This window comes from Pristiophorus japonicus, chromosome 9, assembly GCF_044704955.1.
Source record: "Pristiophorus japonicus isolate sPriJap1 chromosome 9, sPriJap1.hap1, whole genome shotgun sequence".
Taxonomy (NCBI): Eukaryota; Metazoa; Chordata; class Chondrichthyes; family Pristiophoridae; genus Pristiophorus; species Pristiophorus japonicus.
The window spans coordinates 204,376,542-204,393,226 of NC_091985.1; the positions used below are offsets into that span (position 1 = coordinate 204,376,542).

At 46.9% G+C, this 16,685-nt stretch overlaps 1 protein-coding gene and 1 long non-coding RNA gene across 2 annotated transcripts in view; one reads left to right on the forward strand and one right to left on the reverse strand.

The window, feature by feature from the left end:
• Positions 1-6,324, reverse strand: part of LOC139273478 (zinc finger protein 420-like) — an 80,067-nt gene extending 73,743 nt beyond the window's left edge. Inside the window, exon 1 of the mRNA XM_070890381.1 lies at positions 6,135-6,324. The gene's annotated coding sequence lies outside the window, so the exon portion shown is untranslated. The remainder of the gene's footprint in view (positions 1-6,134) is intronic.
• Positions 6,325-6,771: 447 nt separating this feature from the next.
• LOC139273489 (uncharacterized) overlaps positions 6,772-16,685 on the forward strand; it is a 40,589-nt gene continuing 30,675 nt past the window's right edge. Inside the window, exons 1-2 of the long non-coding RNA XR_011595143.1 lie at positions 6,772-6,800; positions 7,844-8,009. This is a non-coding gene — a long non-coding RNA (uncharacterized lncRNA). The remainder of the gene's footprint in view (positions 6,801-7,843; positions 8,010-16,685) is intronic.

The following is a 16,685-nucleotide window of genomic DNA, read 5'->3' on the forward strand; positions in this document are numbered from 1 at the left end:
AGAGCTAGGTCTTGGTCCAGGAGCAAGGATTAACCAAAACGACCAGAGACCAGCTCTGCTGTACGGACTTAATGCGCACGTATGTCGCAGTGTGGACGGCCCGTGCTGCCCCTGGGCCCCTCGCCTCTTCTGGTCCCCAAACACACGCCTCTCCTAGGTCCCGATCTTGTCCCGCTACAATCTCTCGCCGCTCCTTCGCCCTGACCTCGCCGCTCCACCACACGGACTGCAGCGGTTCAAGGTGGCTCACAACCATCTTCTCAAGGGCAATTAGAGATGGGTAATAAATGCTGGCCTTGTCAGCGAAGCCCACATCCCATGAACGAATTAAAAAAGTCACCTTCTCTTTTCAAGAGGAAGAGACTCAGCCTGTTCATCCTTTCCTAATAGGCATAACCTCACATTTCTGGTATCATAATTGTAAATCTAATTTCCATCCTCACCAATGCCTCTATCCTTTTTATAATATAGAGATCACAATTGTACACAGTACTCCAAATGTGGTCCAACCGAGGTTCGATACAAGTTCAGCATAACTTAGCTACTTTTCAATTCAATCCCCCTGGAAATAAACCCGAGTGCTTGGTTTGCTCTTTTTAACGGCCTTATTAACCTACGTCGCTACTTTTGGTGATTTTTGCATTTGTATTTCGAGATCACTTTGCTCTTCTGCCCCATTTAGATTCTGGTTTTCCAACTAATATGTGATCTCCTTATTTCTGTTACCAAAACGCAATACCTCACATTTATCAGTGTTGAAATTCATTATATGCCAATTCTGCAAATATATTAATGTAATAAGACATGTAGTACAGCAGGGATTAGATACAGAGTAAAGCTCCCTCCACACTGACCCTTCAAACACTCCCAGGGCTTAGACAACACGGGTTAGTGACAGAGTAATGCTCCCTCTGCACTGTCCCATCAAACATTCCCAGGTCATATATAGCACGGGCAAGGTACAGAGTTAAGTTCCCTCGACATTATGAGTAAAGCTCCCACTATACTCCCCATCAAACACTCCCAGGCCAACTACAGCCTGGTTTAGATACAGAGTAAATCTCCTTCTACACCCTCCCAGGGCAGTTTCCAGTGGGCTTCCGCAGGGCTCAGTAGCTGGTCCCTTGCTTTTTGTGATATAATATAAAATCAATGATTTGGACTTGAATGTAGGAGGTATGATTAAAAAGTTTGCAGATGATACAAAAATTGGCCCTGTGCTTGATAATGAAGAAGCGGTCGACTGCAGGAAGATAGCAATGGACTGGTCAGGTGGGCAGAACAGTGCCAAATGGAACTCAATGCGGAGAAGTGTGAGGTAATGCATTTGGGGAGGGCTAACAAGGAAATGGAACACACAATAAATGGTAGGACACTGAAGTGTAGAGGGACAAAGGGACCTTGGAGTGCATGTCCACAGATTGCAGAAGGTAGCAGGACAGGTAGATAAGGTGGTTAAGGCGGCATACGGGATACTTGCCTTTATTAACCGAGGCATAGAATAGAAGATTAGGGAGGTTATGCTTGAACTGTATAAAAAACTACTTAGGCCACAGTTAGAGTACTGCGTGCAGTGCTGGTCACCACAGTACAGGAAAGATGTGACTGCCCCAGAGAGGGTAGAGGAAATTTACGAGGATGTTGCCTGGACTGGAGAATTTTAGCTATGAGGAAAGATTGGGATAGGCTGGGGTTGTTTTCTTTGGAACAGAGGAGGCCGAGGAGACCTAATTGAGGCGTATAAAATTATGAGGGGCCTAGATAGAGCAGATAGGAAGAACCTATTTCCCTCAGCAGAGGGTTGAATGACCAAGGGGCATAGATTTGAAATAAGTGGTAGGAGGTTTAGTGGAGATTTGAGGAGAAATATTTTCACCAAGTTTGGTGGGGGTCTGAAACTCACTGCCTGAAAGGATAGTAGAGGCAGAAACCCTCATAGCATTTAAAAAGTATTTGGATATGCACTTGAAGTGCCGTAACCTACAAGTCTACGATCCAAGAGCTGGAAAGTGGGATCAGGCTGGAAAGCTCTGTCAGCAAGCACGGACATGATGGGCCGAATGGCCTCCTTGTGTGCTGTAAATTTAATCATAGTGAAACACTCGGTCACTGAGAGTAATACCGAACGGCCCTGAGCTGCAAGATTACAGCGAGTACAACAGGCAAGCGAGGGTTAAATGTGGGACATTGTTTCTCTCATTCTCTGACACTGTCCCGCAGTGTGGGATTAATAATGTGTCTGTCTGTGGTACAATATCAGTGAGAGACTTTAACTTCTGTCCCCCAAGGATAAAAGCAGACTTCACAGGTCAGTCTGGAACTGATACTGTGCATGGCTCTCTCTCGCGCTCGTACTGTTTGTGAATGCGGGATACTGTTATTTCACGTGATGTGGACACACTTGAGTACAACACTGACACATAGAAACATAGAAAATAGGTGCATGAGTAGGCCATTCGGCCCTTCAAGCCTGCACTGCCATTCAATGAGTTCATGACTGAACATGCAACTTCAGTACCCCATGCCTGCTTTCTCACCATACCCCTTGATCCCCCTAGTAGTAAGGACTACATCCAACTCCTTTTTGAATATATTTAGTGAATTGGCCTCAACAACTTTGTGGTAGAGAATTCCACAGGTTCACCACTCTCTGGGTGAAGAAGTTTCTCCTCATCTCAGTCTTAAATGCCTTACCCCTTATCCTTAGACTGTGACCCCTAGTTCTGGACTTCCCCAACATTGGGAACATTCTTCCTGCATCTAACCTGTCTAAACCCGTCAGAATTTTAAACGTTTCTCTGAGATCCCCTCTCATTCTTCTGAACTCCAGTGAATGCAAGCCCAGTTGATCCAGTCTTTCTTGATATGTCAGACACTGTTTCTCTCTGGTGTTACACAGGACAGTGTGGCACTGTTACTGAGCGTAATATGGAGACACTGATGCCAAGTGTAAGACTGATAATGTGTGTGTGTCTCTCCCCCCACTGGTGTTATACATGAATGTGTGATACTAGTATTGAGCCTAATATGCAGACACAGTTAGGGTGTTTAAGACTGATACTATGCCTGTCTCTCTGCCGCTCACTCTGATAGCTATCTCTGGGTGATGAGGATGGGATGGATAAAATGTCCCTCAGTTTAGGAGGAGAGAGAGAGACAGACAAAGAGAGGCTGGTGGGGCAGTGAATACAATTTATATTTTCACGTTAATCAAACATATTTGCATATATGAAGGGGAAGTAATGTTTGACAAATTTGCTAGAATTCTTTGAGGATGTAACGAGAAGGGTGGATTAAGGGGAACCAGTGGATGTGATGTATTTGGACTTCCAGAAGGCATTTGACAAGGTGCCACATAAAACATTACTACACAAGATAAAAGTTCACAGGGTTGGGGTAATATATTAGCACGGATAGAAGCTTGGCTAACTAACAGAAAACAGAGAGTTGGGATAAATGGTTCATGCTCTGGTTGGCAATCAGTAACCAGTGGCGTGCCGTAGGGGTCAGTGCTGGGACCCCAACTATTTACAATCTATATTAACTTGGAAGAAAGGACCAAGTGTAACGTAGCCAAGTTTGCTGATGATACAAAGATGGGAGGAAAAGCAATGTGTGACGAGGACACAAAAAATCTGCAAAAGGACATAGACAGGCTAAGTAAGTGGGCAATAATTTGGCAGATGGAGTATAATGTTGGAAATTGTGAAGTCATGCACTTTGGCAGAAAAAAAAAATCAAAGAGCAAGTTATTTTATAAATGGAGAAAAATTGCAAAGTGCTGCAGTACAGCAGGACCTGGGGATACTTGTGCATGAAACACAAAAGGTTAGTATGCAGGTACAGCAAGTAATCAGGAAGGCCAATGGAATCTTGGCCTTTATTGCAAAGGGGATGGAGTATAAAAGTAGAGAAGTCTTGCTACAGTTCTACAGGGTATTGGTGAGGCCACACCTGGAATACTGCATATAGTTTTGGTTTCCTTATTCATGAAAGGATATACTTGCTTTGGAGGCTGTTCAGAGAAGACTCACGAGGTTGATTCCGGAGATGAGGGGCTTGACTTATGAGGAAAGGATGAGTAGGTTGAGCCTCGACTCATTGGAATTCAGAAGATTGAGAGGTGATCTTATCGAAACGTATAAGATTATGAGAGGGCTTGACAATATGGATGCAGAGAGGATGTTTCCACTGATAAGGGAGACTAGAACTAGGGGGCATAATCTTAGAATAAGGGGCCACCCATTTAAAACAGAGATGAGGAGAAATTTCTTCTCTGAGGGTTGTAAATCTGTGGAATTAACTGCCTCAGAGAGCTGTGAAAGCTGGGACATTGAATAAATTTAAAACAGAGATAGACAGTTTCTTAACAGAGAAGGGAATAGGGGGTTATGGGGAGAGTCCATGATCAGATCAGCCATGATCGTATTAAATGGCGGAGCAGGCTCGAGGGGCCGTATGGCTATACTTTTGCTCCTATTTCTTATGTTCTTATGTAAATTTGAGGTCATCCAAAACTCGGCAGCCCATGTCCTAACTTGCACCAAGTCCCGATCACCCATCACCCCCGTGCTCGCTGACCTACATTGGCTCCCAGTTAAGCAATGCCTCGATTTCAAAATTCTCATCCTTGTTTACAAATCCCTCCATGGCCTCACCCTTTCCAATCTCTAATCTCTAATCTCTTTCAGCCTCACAATGCCACGTGATGTCTGCGTTCCTCAAAATTGGCCCTCTTGAGCATTCCTGATTAGAACTGTTCAACATCGTTGGCTATGCCTTCAGCTGCCTGGGCCCTAAGCTCTGGAACTCCCTCCCTAAGCTTCTCTGCCTCTAGACATTTCTTTCCCCCTTTAAGATGACTCAAAGCTACTCTTTGACCAGCTTTTGGTCATCTGCTATAATTTCTTCTTATGTGGCTCGGTGTCAAATTTATTTGCTTTGTCTTATAACACTGAAGTGCCTTGGGACATTTTACTACATTAAAAGCGGTATATAAATAAAGTTGTTGTTGTTGAAAGCAATGGGAGCTCATACAACCAGAGCTCCCATTATTATCAATGAGAATACTAGATGTTCTTTGGTGGTCCAGGCCCACGTGATCCTAGGATACAAATACATACCTGGAAGACATGTTCCTGTACACTGCAATACGAAACTCAACCGCAATCCTATGTTCCTCTGAGACCACCAGGCAATTTTTTTTTTTAATTCTGGTCAGATGTGTTCACCCAAAAGAAGCTTCCAACCGCAATTTTCCGCCCAAAGTATTTGTTTAATTTCTCTGCCATTTCCTTGTTCCGCATTATAATTTCTCAGCCTGTAGGGGACTCGCATTTACTTTTGCTAATTTTTCCTTTGTAACATACCTACAAAAGGATTTACAGTCTGTTTTTATGTCTCTCGCTAGTTTACTCTCATTTTCTATTTCCCCCTTTCTTGATCAGTTTCTTGGACCTCCTTTGCTGAATTCTAAAATGCTCCCAATCCCCAGGCTTACTGCTCTTTTTGGCAACATTATAAGCTTCTTCCTTTGATCTAAAACTATCTTTAACTTCACTTCTTAGTCACGGTTGGACCACCTTTCCTGTGGGGGTCTTGTGCCTTAAAAGGAATGTAATTATTGTAAATTATGTATTAATTCTTTAAAGCGAGCCATTGCTTATCTATCTTGATACCTCTTAATGTAGTTTCCGAATCTATCTTAGCCAACTCACCCCTCATACCTAAAAAGTTTGCTTTGTTTAAATTTAAGACCCCAGTTTCGGATTTAACAAAATCACTTTCAAACTTAATGTAACATTTTATCATATTATGGTTATTCTTCCGTTGCCAGCACGTCCCATGTACAAATAAACAAAATAAACAAGACTCACTGTTAAAAGTTGTTGCTGTTAATAATCACAAATCACTTTTTACAAATCACTCCAGGGCCTCGCCCCTCCCGATCTCTGGAATCTGTTGCAGCCCACAAGATGTCTGCGCTCTTCAAATTCTGCCCTTTTGACCATCCCTGATTATAATCGCTCCACCATCGGTGTCCGGCCCTTCAGCTGCCTGGGCCCCGAGCTCTGGAACTCCCTCCCTAAACCTCTCCGCCTCTTTCCTACTTTCAGACCCTCCTTAAAACCTACCTCTTTGACCCAGCTTTTGGTCACATGCCGCAATTTCTTCTTCTGTGGCTCGGTGTTAAATGTACGTGTTGTGTCCTGTAACACTGCTGTGAAGCGCCTTGGGACGTTTTACTACGTTAAAGACGCTCTATAAAGAAGAGTTATTATTAATACTGCAAGAGTGAGGGATTGAGTGAGCTGGGAATCCGGCGCAGGCGCACTGAGACCAGTCCCGCCCCTCAGCATTGACGTCACAGGCGATGTGGGCGGGGCTGTGACGTTTACTGGTAACGGTTGAACGGTCGGAATTTTTTAAATCAGGAGCCACGGAACTACCGAGCTGCCCAGCGCGGCATCATCACAGTGGGCGGGGCTCTGCTGCGCTGCCGGCTCCTATTGGTGGGAGTGACTGGCATTCTGCTTCATGCAGCCAATAGATGGCCGGGAATTCACTAAAGGTCATTAATTTATGCAGGAACGCGCTCTGTGGCGGCAGTGCGCATGCTCGGTGCCGCCCTCCCCACCCCCAGTCCCCGGATGCCGCGTAGTTTTCTGCAACCAGCGGTTGGACAATGTCGGGAACCGGGGTCCGCAGGGCAGCGGGCTGATGGTGGGCGGCCGGGGCCGGGGCCGAGGCCGAGGCCGAGCGTGAGCGTGAGCGTTCGGCCGGTGGGCGGGGAGGGTACGGTGAGTCTGTGAGGGAATACACCGAACTGAACACACAGCCCCGGAGCTCAGGGTTTGGGGACATGCGGGAGATAGACTGAAACTTCCAGTGAGCTCAGACAGTGTGTAACCCGGGGGCCCAGTGAGATCAGACACTGTGTAACCCGGGGGCCCAGTGAGATCAGACAGTGTAACCCGGGGGGCCCAGTGAGATCAGACAGTGTGTAACCCGGGGGGCCCAGTGAGGTGAGATGAGACGGTGTGTAACCCGGGGGCCCAGTGAGATCAGACAGTGTGTAACCCGGGGGCCCAGTGAGATCAGACAGTGTAACCCGGGGGCCCAGTGAGCTCAGACAGTGTGTAACCCGGGGTGGATGGGTCCAGTGAGATCAGATAGTGTGTAACTCGGGGGCCCAGTGAGATCAGACAGTGTGTAACCCGGGGGCCCAGTGAGCTCAGACAGTGTGTAACCGGGGGCCCAGTGAGATCAGACAGTGTGTAACCCGGGGGCCCAGTGAGATCAGACAGTGTAACCCGGGGGCCCAGTGAGCTCAGACAGTGCGTAACCCGGGGTGGATGGGTCCAGTGAGATCAGATAGTGTGTAACTCGGGGGCCCAGTGAGATCAGACAGTGTGTAACCCGGGGGCCCAGTGAGATCAGACAGTGTAACCCGGGGGCCCAGTGAGCTCAGACAGTGTGTAACCCGGGGTGGATGGGTCCAGTGAGATCAGATAGTATGTAACCCGGGGGCCCAGTGAGATCAGACAGTGTAACTCGGGGGCCCAGTGAGATCAGACAGTGTGTAACCCGGGGGCCCAGTGAGATCAGACAGTGTGTAACCCGGGGTGGATGGGTCCAGTGAGATCAGTCAGTGTGTAACCCGGGCAGAATTCTGGTGATTTTCTGTAAGTCCAGACGGGCGGGTCAGGAATCTTGAGGAATAGGATAAAATCAAACAGAAATATTGAACATATACTTTTCTGAAACATTGGAAAAACACTTTACACTACATTCCACTTCACAACATTAATATTCTTCTAATTTTCTGCCCTGCCATAATTAGATCTCCCAGTGAATGGCGGAGTGATTGAGAAAGTTCCACAGCTGGAAGGAAACAGGGATTGTGGACTGAGGAACAATAGCAGGTGAACCAGCACAGGATTGTGAGAGCACCAACCAGGGAGCCCTTTCTGATTGAAAGCGCTTCAATAGATCGACTGGGGAGAAAGGTAAGAGAAAGTGCCATTTACTCAGATACACACTGGTTCTGTAGACTGTACACAAAGGTACAAGGTAAGACAGGAAATGAGACTGGGAGAATCTGACCACCGAGCATAATTATCCAGCATGAGGCCGTGCAATGGGATGTGAAGTGAGATCACTTTCTGTCTCTAAACACACAGTCACAGTGAATCTTGTGTGTGTTTTAGAGTAAAGGGCTTTGATCTAAGAGGTGACTCCAGTTTGAGGCAGAGCCCAGCAGATGGACCCGTCTCTGTACATTCGGTGGGGCTGAACTCACCGACACCATCAGATCTCAATGTTCAAATATTTCCCATCTGGTGAGAAAGCCATTGGAAAGATTGAACTGGAAGCATCAGAGTCAATTCATTGATCACGATGCACAGACCAATCTGAAATACCAGCATGGCCTATCACTGACAAAATCAATTATTCATTCATGAACATTTGGAATTAACAGAAAATATATTGATAAGTACTACTATTGAAGCATTGATCACTAGAGATATGTAGTATTTGAATATACTGAAACACAGATATGGAGAATTGCAATTTATTGATTGGCGTCGTACTTGACCCCGACATGAGCTTCCGAACCCATATTCCCTCAATCACCAAGTACGTTTACTTCCAGCTCCATAACATCGGCGGTCTCTGCCCCTTCCTCAGCTCATCTGCTCAAACCCTCATCCCTGTTTCTGTTACCACTACATTGGATTATTTCCAATGCTCTCCTGATCGGCCTCACACCTCGCACTCTCCGCAAGCTTAAGCTTATCAAAAACACTCCTGCCCGTATCCTTACTCAAGAACACAAGAAGTAGCAGCAGGCGTAGGCCATACGCCCCCTCCCGTCTGCTCTGCCATTCAGTAAGATCTCTATTCGATAGAGAATTTCAAAGATTCACAACTCTTAAGTGAAGAAATATTTCATCTCAGTCTTAAATGGCCAATCTCTTATCCTAATACTAGGACCCCTAGCTCTAGACTATCCAGCCCGTGTCAGTTCTGTGTTTCAATGATATCACCTTCCATTCTTCTAAACTCCAGAGAATATAGGCCTATTCTACTGAATCTGTCCTCAGCCCCCTCATCCCAACTTGTACCAATTTCCATTCACCCATCACTCCTGTGCTCGCTGAACTACATTGGCTCCTGCTCCATCGATTTCAAAATGCTCATCCTTGTTTTGAAATCCGTCCAGGATCTTGCCCCTCCCGATTGCTGTAACCTCCTCCAGCCCTACAACCCTCAGAGATCTTTGCATTCCTCCAACTCTGGCCTCTTGAGCAGCCCCAATTTTCATCCCTCCAATATTGGTCGCCGTACCTTCAGCTGCCGAGACCATAAGCTCTGGAATTCCCTCCTTAAACCTCTCCAGCTTCAAAATGCTCCTTAATACCAACCCTTTTGAACAAGCTTTTAATCCTGTGCTAATATTTCCTTACGTGACTGGGTATTAAATTCTGTTTGCTAACGGTCCTGTGAAGTGCCTTGGGACATTTTACTATGTTCAAGGTGTGATATAAATGCAATTTGTTGCTGATAACTGAAGATATTTTAAATTGTAATATAACGAAACTACAGGCATAGGGAATTGCAATAGACTGATAACTGCAGAGGAAGAGGATTGTTTTGTATTGCTAACAGCATGAATTATTTTAACGTGAGGTGGCCCTTGCACATTAGCTACCACACGGGCTTGGCAAAGCAAGGTCTTGGTCCAATGGCAAGGGGATCCAAGACGACTGGACACCAGGCTCTGCTGCATGTTTCCTATGGTACTGACTCACTGGGGTACAGTTTCCTCTGGCCATGATCTTATTGAATGATGGAGCACATTCGAGGAGCCAAATGGCCTACTCCTGCTCCTATTTCTTATGCTGTTATGGGGCCTCATGTGAAAGATGGCACCCCCGACAGTGCAGCGCTCCCTCTGCACTGCATTGGAATGTCGGCTTTGATTTTATGCTCCATGCTCTGGGGGTGGACTTGAACCCACAACCTACTGACTCAGAGACTACCACTGAGCCACAACTAACACCGCATTGCTCGGGATTATTTGAGTTCTCTTGCCGTCTGTTACTCCCACGGACAAGTCCGAGCTCCCCATACCTTCAAGAGCGCCTCTCCTAGCCTTGCGATCAGAGAATCATAGAAATTTACAGCACAGAAGGAGGCCATTCAGCCCATCATGTCCGTGCTTGCTGACAAAGAGCTTTCCAGCCTGATCCCACTTTCCAGCTCTTGGATCGTAGCCTTGTAGGTTACGGCATTTCAAGTGCATATCCAAGTGCTTTTTAAATGCTATGAGGGTTTCTGCCTCTACCACTCTTTCAGGCAGTGAGTTTTAGACCCCCACCAACCTTGGTGAAAATATTTCTCCTCAAATCCCCACTAAACCTCCTACCACTTACTTTAAATCTATGCCCCCTGGTTATTCAACCCTCTGCTGAGGGAAATAGGTCCTTCCTATCTGCTCTATCTAGGCCTCTCATAATTTTATACACCTCAATTAGGTCTCCTAAGCTTCCTCTGTTCCAAAGAAAACAACCCCAGCCTATCCAATCTTTCCTCATAGCTAAAATTCTCCAGTCCAGGCAACATCCTCGTAAATTTCCTCTATCCTCTCTGGGGCAGTCACATCTTTCCTGTACTGTGGTGACCAGAACTGCATGCAATATTCTAACTGTGGCCTAAGTAGTTTTTTTATACAGTTCAAGCATAACCTCCCTAATCTTCTATTCTGTGCCTCGGCTAAGAAAGGCAAGTATCCCGTATGCCTTCTTAACCACCTTATCTACCTGTCCTGCTATCTTCTGGAATCTGTGGTCATGCACTCCAAGGTCCCTTTGTCCCTCTGCACTTCTCAGTGTCCTACCATTTATTGTGTGTTCGATTTCCTTGATAGCCCTCCCCAAATTCATTACCTCACACTTCTCCGCATTGAGTTACATTTGGCACTGTTCTGCTCACCTGACCAGTCCATTGATACCTTCCTGCAGTCTACCGCTTTTTCATTATCAAGCACAGGGCCAATTTTTGTATCATCTGCAAACTTCTTAATCATACCTCCAACATTCAAGTCCAAATCATTGATTATATATATATATCACAAAAAGCAAGAGACCAAGTACTGAGCCCTGCGGAAACTGCCCTGGGAGGGTGTAGAAGGAGATTTACTCCGTATCTAAACCAGGCTGTAGTTGGCCTGGGAGTGTTTAATGGGGAGTATAGAGGGAGCTTTACTCTATATATGGAGAGTGAACTTAACTCTGTACCTTGCCCGTGCTATATATGACCTGGGAATGTTTGATGGGACAGTGCAGAGGGAGCATTACTCTGTCGCTAACCCGTGTTGTAAATGCCCTGGGAGTGTTTGAAGGGTCAGTGTGGAGGGAGCTTTACTCTGCATCTAATCCCTGCTGTACTACATGTCTTATTACATTAATATATTTGCAGAATTGGCATATAATGAATTTCAACATGTTAAGTCTTAGTTCGGGTGGTCAGCTGCATTCGACAATAATCGAGTCAGATACCTTCAATCTTTACGTCTATTGAAGCAGCTTCGGACCTGTTACCAAACTGCCAGCACAGAGTCTACAGATTCCGGGGCAGGCAGACAAAAGGTCTGCCTATCCTCTCAAACGCATCCTTTTTATTCTTACAAACTAGAGGAGGTATGGCCCGCTTTATCAATCACAGTGTGTTACTAGGGCTTCATGAATTGACAGCCTGTTTATCTTTAGAACACTTTATGCTTTTACGAGCGGAATTGCAACAAGCAGAATTGCTCAGGGACACCAAAACCTCCTACGTGTTAGGATAGCTTGGCTTAATCACGCGAAGCAAATGTGCACCTTATCAAGTCATGGCCATAAACCCTTGTTTATCAGTGATGGTCACACAAGCTACTTTGTCCACTACTTTCTCACGGGAAACCAAGTCTGTCTGTTCTTATTTTCTTATTGATTCCTAGAACCATTTTATTAACCCTTTCATGATTCTTCCACATACATTCACAAACACTGATAAATGTGAGGTATTGCATTTTGGTAACAGAAATAAGGAGGTCACATATTAGTTGGAAAACCAGAATCTAAATGGGGCAGAAGAGCAAAGTGATCTCGGAATACAAATGCAAAAATCACCAAAAGTAGCGACGTAGGTTAATAAGGCCGTTAAAAAGAGCAAACCAAGCACTCGGGTTTATTTCCAGGGGGATTGAATTGAAAAGTAGCTCAGTTATGCTGAACTTGTATCGAACCTTGGTTAGACCATATTTGGAGTACTGTGTACAATTGTGATCTCTATATTATAAAAAGGATATAGAGGCATTGGCGAGGGTGGAAATTAGATTTACAATTATGACACCAGAAATGCGAGGTTATGCCTATTAGGAAACGATGAACAGGCTGGGTCTCTTCCTCTTGAAAAGAGAAGGTGACTTTAAAAAAAAATTTGTTCATGGGATGTGGGCTTCGCTGGCAAGGCCAGCATTTATTACCCATCTCTAATTGCCCTTGAGAAGATGGTCATGAGCCACCTTCTTGAACCGCTGCAGTCCGTGTGATGGAGCGGCGAGGTCAGGGCGAAGGAGCGGCGAGAGATTGTAGAGGGATATGATCGGGACCCAGGAGAGGGGTGAGTTTGGGGCCCAGAAGAGGCGAAGGCCCAGGGGCAGCACATGCCGTCCACACTGCGGTATGTGTGCGCATTAGGTCCGTGCAGCAGAGCTGGTCTCCAGTCGTTTTGGTTAATCCTTGCCACTGGACCAAGACCTAGCTCTGTCAAGCCCGTGTGGTGGCTGGTGTGCAACGGTCACCACACGTTTAAAAAAAATCCACGCACAGGCATCTTCCACCCTTCAACATGTAGTACGAGACCTGGAATTTTAGGTCCTTCATTGAAACACCTGTGAACTTTTTGATATGGAAGCAAGTCATCCTCGATTCAAGGGACTGCCTATGATGATGATGATGAGGGCGGGAGTGCCAGGATTTTGACCCAGCGACGAAGGAACGGTGATATTCTTACATATCAGGATGGTGTGTGACTTGGAGGGGAACGTGCTGGTGGTGGTGTTCCCATGTGCTTGCTGCCCTTGTCCTTCTAGATGGTAGAGGTCACTGGTTTGGGAGGAGCAGCCGAAGAGCACTCTCATATCTCCATCTGTTTCTTTCTCAATTTCTCTCTCTCCCCCCACCTTGTTCTCTCTCTCTCTCTCTCTCTCTCTCTCTCTCTCTCTCTCTCTCTCTCTCACATTCACATTTGCTCTGTTAAGAACATAAGAAATAGGAGCAGGAGTAGGCCATTTGGCCCTCGAGCCTGCTCCGCCATTCAATAAGATCTCTACCTCTCATTTCTCTCTGTCTCACTGTCTCTCACTCTTTCCACCTTTCTCTTCTCTGTCCCTCTTTCTGCTATGCTCTCAGTCTACCTCTATCCGCCTCTTTCGCTCCTCTCTCTTCTCTCTGCCCCATTCTCTTCTCCCTTGCCATCCCGGCCATTACCTTCTCTTCCTTTCCTCTCTTTCTCTGCCTCATTCTGTCTCTCCCACTCCCCCTTTTGGATTTAAGTCTCACTCTGTCTTACTGTCTGTTTGATCTCACTCTGTCCAGCTCTCTCTCCCCTCCGTGTCAATCTTCCTCTCACTCATTCGCTCTCTCTCCCTTCATGCGGGTTGGAAGGTACCAAATATAACCCCACTATTTAAGAAAGGAGGGAGAGAGAAAACAAGGAACCACAGACCAGTTAGCCTGACACCAGGAAAATGCTAGAATCTATTATAAGGATGTGGTAACAGGGCACTATTAAAATAATAACAGGATTGGGCAGAGTCAATATGGATTTATAAAACTGAAATCATGTTTGACAAATCTGTTACCATTTTTTGAGGTGGTAACTAGCAGAATAGATAAGGGGGGAACTAGTGTATGTGGGGGGGGGAGAGAAAGCCGTTCGTGCCGCTGAGCTGGAGTGGGGGGGGGCGGAGAGAAAGCCGTTCGTGCCGCTGAGCGGGAGGGGCAGAGGGGAGAGAAAGCCGTTCGTGCCACTGAGCGGGGGGGGGGGGGAGGAGAAAGCGGTTTGTTGTTGTGGAGGGGAGGGAGGGGAAGGAGACAGCGGTTTGTTGCCGCGGAGGGGAGAGAGGGGAAGGAGACAGCGGGTTGTTGTTGTGGAGGGGAGGGAGAGGAAGGAGACAGCGGGTTGTTGTTGTGGAGGGGAGGGAGGGGAAGGAGACAGCCATTTGTTGCCGCGGAGGGGAGGGAGGGGAAGGAGACAGCGGTTTGTTGCCGCGGAGGGGAGGGAGGGGAAGGAGACAGCAGGTTGTTGTTGTGGAGGGGAGGGAGAGGAGGGAGGGGAAGGTGACAGCCGTTTGTTGCCACGGAGGGGAGGGAGGGGAAGGAGATAGCGGGTGGTTGTTGTGGAGGGGAGGGAGGGGAAGGAGACAGCCGTTTGTTGCCGCGGAGGGGAGGGAGGGGATGGAGACAGCCGTTTGTTGCCGCGGAGGGGAGGGAGGGGAAGGAGATAGCGGGTGGTTGTTGTGGAGGGGAGGGAGGGGAAGGAGACAGCCGTTTGTTGCCGCGGAGGGGAGGGAGGGGATGGAGACAGCCGTTTGTTGCCGCGGAGGGTGGGGAGGGGAAGGAGACAGTGAGAAGGGTAGCCTCTGTGCTGATGGCAATGTGATTTTATTAAAAAATGTTCAAAAATTAAACAGCTACAAAGAACTACAAAAATGGCCGAGTGCCAATGTTTTCTTTCACACTGAGCATGCGCGAACGCTCCAACGCGCACGCGCAGCGTTGCCAGCAGGAAAAAAACTAATTTAAATAGTACCCGCCCCCTCCCACTTACAAAATCGGCGCGAGTGTAGGCTCCGCCCCCCCAGGCGCCGCGCCAAACAGACAAGGAGCTGCAAAGCGCTCGAGAATAGCGCGTTTTTTTTCTGGCGCCGTTTTAGCTGGGCGCCCGTTTTTTATCCTGTGGAAACTTGGGCCCTTTATGCTTTTACGAGCGGAATTGCAACAAGCAGAATTGCTCAGGGACACCAAAACCTCCTACGTGTTAGGATAGCTTGGCTTAATCACGCGAAGCAAATGTGCACCTTATCAAATCATGGCCATAAACCCTTGTTTATCAGTGATGGTCACACAAGCTACTTTGTCCACTACTTTCTCACGGGAAACCAAGTCTGTCTGTTCTTATTTTTTTATTGATTCCTAGATCCATTTTATTAACCCTTTCATGATTCATCCACATACATTCACATTCCCCCCTTTTATCATTTCATGATAACTTCTCATTCATACTCTCAATTGTCTTTGACATTCCTCCTCCTCAAGTTCTATTTTTATTCTGTCATTTACCCGTTCAGTTGTTCCTTCACCTAACATCGGTTCTAGTTCTTCTTCCCTCGAAATGGCGAATGCTGCCCCTTCTACTGTGAGATGTGTTTTATTCGTAGATCCGCACAAAATTTGGGTCCCTTGTCTTACTTCTACACAGGTATCCACACTCTGGCAAGAGGTGATACCCGTGTTTGAGTCGTGAAGACAGGAATAATTGGACTGCTTTGTGAGACAGGTCTGGTTAACGGGCACGTCCACTTTTGCGCACCCGAATCCTGTACCATTCCAACACTGTGGGTACCCATCCTTCCCAGACCCTGTGGTGTTTAGGCAGGTGGCCGGGGTACCTCAGCCATCGGAATATGTGAAGGTAATGTTTTCGGCGGGCGGGGTATCATTGTATCCTCGTATGTAAAGACTGGGATCCATAACCGGGGTTGGGGTAAACAATTCGGTGACCGACATAACAGGGTAGCATACAACCGACTGGCACGAATAAGATCTTATGAGTCCTCAGGAATATATTATGATCGTTCCCCAGTTGCCCTTGCACGTTCCTTTTCCTCCTTTGCCCTGTTACTGATTCCAGGGATTGGTCCTTTGAATCAACGAAGTCATCTTCAGGTTGGTCAGGGCAAACAAAGTCCATCTCACATTCCCTGAACCGGCATGGCAAATTCCATTGGTCTTTGCCCTGTAGAGTCACCTGTCGATCAACCTGTGAGAGTATACCCGTACGGGATTTTATTTTAGTCATGGTCCATGATTCGAGATCGTCTGGTGTCCTGGTTCCACATTGTACGATATCTCCCTTACAGAGGCGGAGAATTTGCTCTCGTGAGCCGTCGTTTGGGCAGCTGAGTAGTCGTCCCCCTGTTTTTATTACTGTTATCAGCAGGATCACGACTCCTAACAGCAGGGTTCCATGCATTCTTTCAATCCTTCCACCTTTACAGCGATGGGGGTGGTGAGTAAGACCTGAAATGGACCATCCCATCGGGGCTGGAGATAACGTCGCGTCCAATTTTTGATGAGGACGAAGGATCCGGGCTCGATAGGGGATGATCCGTGAGAAGAGTGACGGTCATCATAAGCGGCGCGAACCTGTGAATGAGAGGCTCGCAATGCCTTAGTTAGGGCTAACACATAGGCAGTCATCTCCTCAGTCATGTGATGAAAGTGGACGGTAACTGGGGAATGGTGGTCCCAAGGGGTGTGAAGAGATCTGCCGTACACAATCTCGGCCAGGGTGAGACGCGTCGTCCCTGTGGGGGTAGAGCGAATCTGAAAAAGAGCTACAGGTAACAATTT